We start from the raw sequence: 5,652 nt of genomic DNA on the forward strand, positions 1-5,652 counted from the left end.
TAAGCCTTCCATTGAGAGGCAAAGGAAACTCAATCCTCAAATGGGGGAGGTGGTGAAAAAAGAAATCACCAAACTCCTTGATGCCGGCATCATCTTCCCCATTTCGAGTTCTAGATGGGTTTCCCCCGTTCATGTGGTCCCTAAAAAGGGAGGAATGACCGTAGTTGAAAATGAGAATGGTGATCTCATTTCAACTAGAACGGTGACCGGTTGGAGGATGTGCATAGACTATAGACGTCTAAATGCATCCACCAACAAGGATCATTTTCCTCTCCCTTTTATCGACCAAATGCTTGAAAGACTAACCAAGCACAAGTATTATTGCTTTCTTGATGGTTATTCGGGTTTCTTTCAAATCCCTATAAACCCGGATGACCAAGAGAAAACAACTTTTACTTGTCCCTATGGAACTTTTGCATATAGGAGGATGCCCTTCGGGCTTTGCAACGCACCGGCAACCTTCCAAAGATGCATGATGAGTATTTTTGGGGACATGCTTGAAGCCGAAATGGAAGTTTTCATGGATGACTTCTCGGTAGGGGGCCTTTCATTCGAGGATTGTTTGCCCAACTTGGGCAAGTGCTTGGCAAGATGTGAGAAGGTCAATTTGGTTTTAAATTGGGAAAAATGCCACTTTATGGTGGAAGAGGGAATTGTCCTTGGTCACAAGATTTCAAGCAAGGGGATTGAGGTCGACAAGGCCAAAGTTGAAGTGATAGAGAAGCTACCGCCACCAATCAATGTGAGAGGAGTAAGGTCATTTTTGGGGCATGCCGGGTTCTATAGAAGATTCATTAAGGATTTCTCACAAATTGATAGACCCCTAAATGCTCTTCTTCAAAAGGATGCCATCTTTATTTTTGATGAAAAGTGTCTCCAAGCTTTCAACAAATTAAAGGAGGCTTTAATCTCAACTCCAATTGTGCAAGGGCCAAGATGGGATTTGCCATTTGAACTTATGTGCGATGCAAGTGATGTTGCGATTGGAGGAGTATTGGGGCAAAGGGTAGAGAAGAAGCTTCACGTGATTTACTACATGTCTAAGACCTTGAATGAAGCTCAACGGAACTACACCACAACGGAGAAAGAGTTTCTTGCCGTGGTTCATGCTTTTGAGAAGTTTTGGAACTACCTCATTGGTTCCAAAACTATTGTTTATACCGATCACGCAGCCATTAGGTACCTTATTGCAAAGAAAGAATCCAAGCCACGTCTTCTTCGGTGGGTCCTATCTCTCCAACAATTTCATGTTGAAATCCGTGATAAAAAGGGGGCCGAGAATGTGGTGGTGGACCATCTTTCCCGACTAGAGAATGTGCAAGCTAGCGATGATGAAATCCCTATATGTGATGAATTGAGAGATGATGTGCTTTACATCTTGAATGAAAAGGAGCTTCCTTGGTTCGCCGACTTGGTGAACTACTTGGCTTGTGGAGAATGCCCACCTGATTTCTCCAAGAATCAAAGGAAGAAGCTAAAAAGAGAAGCAAGACATTATGTATGGGATGATCCCATTCTCTACAAACGAGGAGTAGATGGTTTGCTCCGTAGGTGTGTCCCGGATGAACAAGTGCAAGGAGTGCTCAAGATGTGCCATTCCGATCCATGTGGAGGGCATATGGGAGCCAACAAAACTGCATTAAAAATCTTGCATAGCGGTTTGTGGTGGCCTCACATTTTCAAGGACGCTTGGGGATTTGTGAAGACTTGTGACCGGTGTCAACGAACCGGCAACATATCCAAGCGCAATGAGATGCCCCAACAACCGATTCTTGAGCTTGAGGTATTTGATGTATGGGGTATGGATTTCATGGGGCTATTCCCAAATTCTCATGGAAATCAATACATCCTTGTGGCGGTCGACTATGTATCAAAATGGGTGGAAGCCATTGCCTCCCCAACTAATGACCACAAGGTTGTCATGAAGATGTTCAAAAAAGTCATATTTCCAAGATTCGGTATTCCAAGGGCGGTGGTGAGTGACAATGGTTCACATTTTGTTCATAGAGCTTTTCAAAAGATGCTAAGAAAGCACGGGGTCCACCAAAGATTCGGCCTTACCTATCATCCACAAACAAGTGGACAAGCGGAAGTGTCTAACCGTCAAATAAAGCTAATCCTCGAGAAGACGGTTGCTAAGAATAGGAAGGATTGGTCGGAAAAGCTTGATGACGCTCTATGGGCATATAGAACGGCGTACAAGACCCCAATAGGCACAACTCCATACCGGCTAGTGTATGGAAAATCTTGTCATCTACCGGTGGAGCTTGAGCACCGAACCCAATGGGCGATCAAGAAGATTAATTTCGACTTGGCTAGCGCGGGAGAGCAAAGATGGCTTGATTTGCATGAGCTTGAAGAGCTAAGGTTGGAAGCCTATGAGTGTGCTAGCAACTATAAGAATCGCACTAAGGATTGCCACGACCGGAACATTGAAAAGAAAGCATTTCAAAAGGGCGATAAGGTACTCCTCTACAACTCTAGGATGAAATTGTTTCCCGGGAAACTTTTATCAAGGTGGAGTGGACCTTTTGTCGTCAAGGAAGTGTTTCCTCATGGAGCCGTGGAAGTTTGGGATATGGACGGCAAGAGATCTTTCAAGGTGAATGGGCATCGCCTCAAGCTTTACTACGAGGGTGCTCATGTGGGTGTTTTAGAATCAACTTAATGTAATCTTATCTCCTGAGTGTGGAGGTCGTCAAGCTAGTGACGTTAAAAGAGCGCTTCCGGGAGGCAACCCGAGTTTCTCAACTCTCTCTCTCAATAAGTTATTACTTAATTTCCATCACTCTTACTATTACTAACTTTTCTCTCAATGTCTTTTATAGGTGTTGATGAAAAGAGAAGTAAGAAAAGGCTTTTGTGAAAGTGAAGTAGTAGACAATTTTATTAATAATAATAATAATGGTGATAATAATAATTTTATTATTATTATTATGCCTTACTATTATATAAAAAAAAAAAATTAAAAAAAAAGGGGAGAATAAAGAAAAAAATGCAGCATCAGGTCTGCACGGACGTGCAGAACATCGCACGTCCGTGCAGAATCAGGCAGTAAGGAGCTTCGCAATTTGGCACGTCCGTGCCAAATCAGGCAGGAACTTGTTTCGAAACTGATCGAAACTGCACGTCCGTGCCAAATTTGGCACGTCTGTGCAGCCTCGATTTTGGCTGTAAAAAACACGGGTTTTACTAAAAAAAAATTTTTTTTCATCACTTTCACTCTTTCAATCTCACGATTCTCACTCCTCTCTCTCTCTAAAAAACCCCTCTTCTCTTCATCCCAACTCACTCAAATTCCCACAAACACTCAATTTCTCACTCAAATTTTACAAATTTCACAAAAATCTTCACTCCATTTCAACAAATTCACAAACTACTACCACTTTTATCACATTTAACCCCAAAAATCACCCAAAAACTCAAACCCTTACTTGAAAAAAAATTGATTTGGGGGTTTTCTTTGTGAGTAAATTTTGGAGCAATTGGTTGAAGGTGGTTGTCAAGCAAGCAAAAAGGAAGGCAAGAGAGGTTTATTTGCGGGTTTTACACCCACGATAAGCTCGGTATAATCGTTCCTCCCTTTTACTATTTTTTTTTGCTTAAATCCTTGAATTTTTGCTTGAATTTGGTTGGGAAAGTTTGTTGAAATTGATTATGAGTGATTGATAATTGCCAAGTATTATAGAGTTTGAATGAATTTTGGTGTGTTTTGAGAATTGAATTTTTGTAAGTGAGGTTGAGGAATTGATTTTCATACATGACAAAGCATGCTTGTTTGAGTAAATTGTTGTGTTGGATTTGTTGATTCTAGTGCATAATTTTGATATTAGAATTGTTGTGGTTGTGATTGGATTAAGTCTTAGTGGCTTGGTGATTTGCTTGTTTTAGGTGGGAGACTTAGAGCTTGGCTTGATTGTGTAATATTTGTTGGCCTTATTTGAACTTTGGTTGTGTATAAGTGGACTTAGTGCTTATTGTGTGTTTATTGTGTTGATTATTTGGTTGTGGTTTGTTTGATTGCATTGCATAAATCCGACCATGTCTAGAAGAAATCGACCTAGAAACACGGACTCTAGGTACCGCAACCCTTCTCCTCCTCCTCTCGTTGGTCCACCACAAGTGGATACAATGGGCATAATTTTCAATGACGAAACTTTTGCAAACAATTTCCTAAGAAATAGCAGGAGGAGAATTAGGCCGACCAAATTCTACAGTGAGGAGGTAGCCGAGTCCTTAGGGGTGGGGGAAGACATAAGAATGCTATTCGAGGGATGTGGCCTAGGTAGTTGGCTAGACTTGCATGCCTTGACCTACAAGAGATTAACTCTTGAATTCCTCTCCACCCTCCAAGTCCAACGGGACACAACCAGGAACCCCCGCCGTATCACTTTCCAACTCATGAACACCCCACATACAATGACCATCAATAGGGTGAACCAAGCGTTTGGGTGGCCTACGAACGGAACCATTGGGGCAAAGGATAGGCCACCCCGTAGCTATAACGCAGGTGAGTTTTGGAGGAAGATCACCGGCCTCTTTAACTACAACCCCAGGACCGATAAGGCCACGACCATTATCCACCCCGCATTTAGGTTGTCACAGCGCACCATAGCGAACACGACGTTCGCTAGAGGTGACAGTTCGGGGGTAGTGTCCACTAGGGAGCTTCACTTCCTATGGCACTTGAGTCACGGTAGTTCGGCCTTAGATGTAGGGTCCTGGTTTGTAGACCACCTAGAGGATGTTGCCACCGGGTCTGGTAACATCACCATAGGTGGTATGATCACTATTATTGCTGCTGCTCTTAATTTTGATTTTGCAGATCATCAGGTTTGCCCAGGAGCAACGCGGATCGATATGCAGTCGCTTAGGACAATGAGGTGGGTGGAGGACGTCGAGGGGCCGCACCCCTACCTGTGGCACGTGAGTGGCCGGTCCTACGCCTACCTCCCCGACACAGAGCGGACCTTCATCTACGACGAGACCAACTGGATCTTCGAGAGAGACCACGATTGGGCTCCCGCCGATGAGGACGATGAAGAGGAGCAAGAGCAAGGAGAGCAGCAGCAACCTCCACAACAACCCCCACAACAACAATTCCAACAACAACAGCAATACGATCACCAACAAGGATACCAAGGTCAAGGCATGGGTGAGGGCAACCCACCCCTCACCTTCGAGCAGCAAATGCATTTGATGAACCAAGGGTTCAACCGGATGACCACCGAGTTCGAGACTATGGGAAAGTCTCACGAAGATATGAGGTCCTCCTACGACAACATGAGGACAAGCTTCGAAGGACTTCGGTCGGAATTGGGTGAGTTCTGAAATGTCTACCAACATTGGTACCCCGGGGGCTCAAGCTCCCAAGGAGGACCGAACCAATGAGTTAGTCTCTTTTTCCCCTTTCTTGTGCTTTTATTGTTTTAACATTGGGGACAATGTTTATGATAGCTTGGGGGGGAGTCTTTCTTTTTGGTTTTGTTGATTGGCTCTTGTATGTGATTGATTGGTGATTTCCTTGCATGTTGTTTGTTCCTTTCCCTAACATCCAAACCCCTCAACATCCAAATTTGCTCCCTTTGAAATCCAACACCCTAAATCCAAATCTCTTAATGTGTGAATACTTTTCTTCTTTCCTCCCTTTAC

This window comes from Chenopodium album, chromosome 22, assembly GCF_948465745.1.
Source record: "Chenopodium album chromosome 22, dcCheAlbu1.1, whole genome shotgun sequence".
NCBI classification, from domain to species: domain Eukaryota; kingdom Viridiplantae; phylum Streptophyta; class Magnoliopsida; order Caryophyllales; family Amaranthaceae; genus Chenopodium; species Chenopodium album.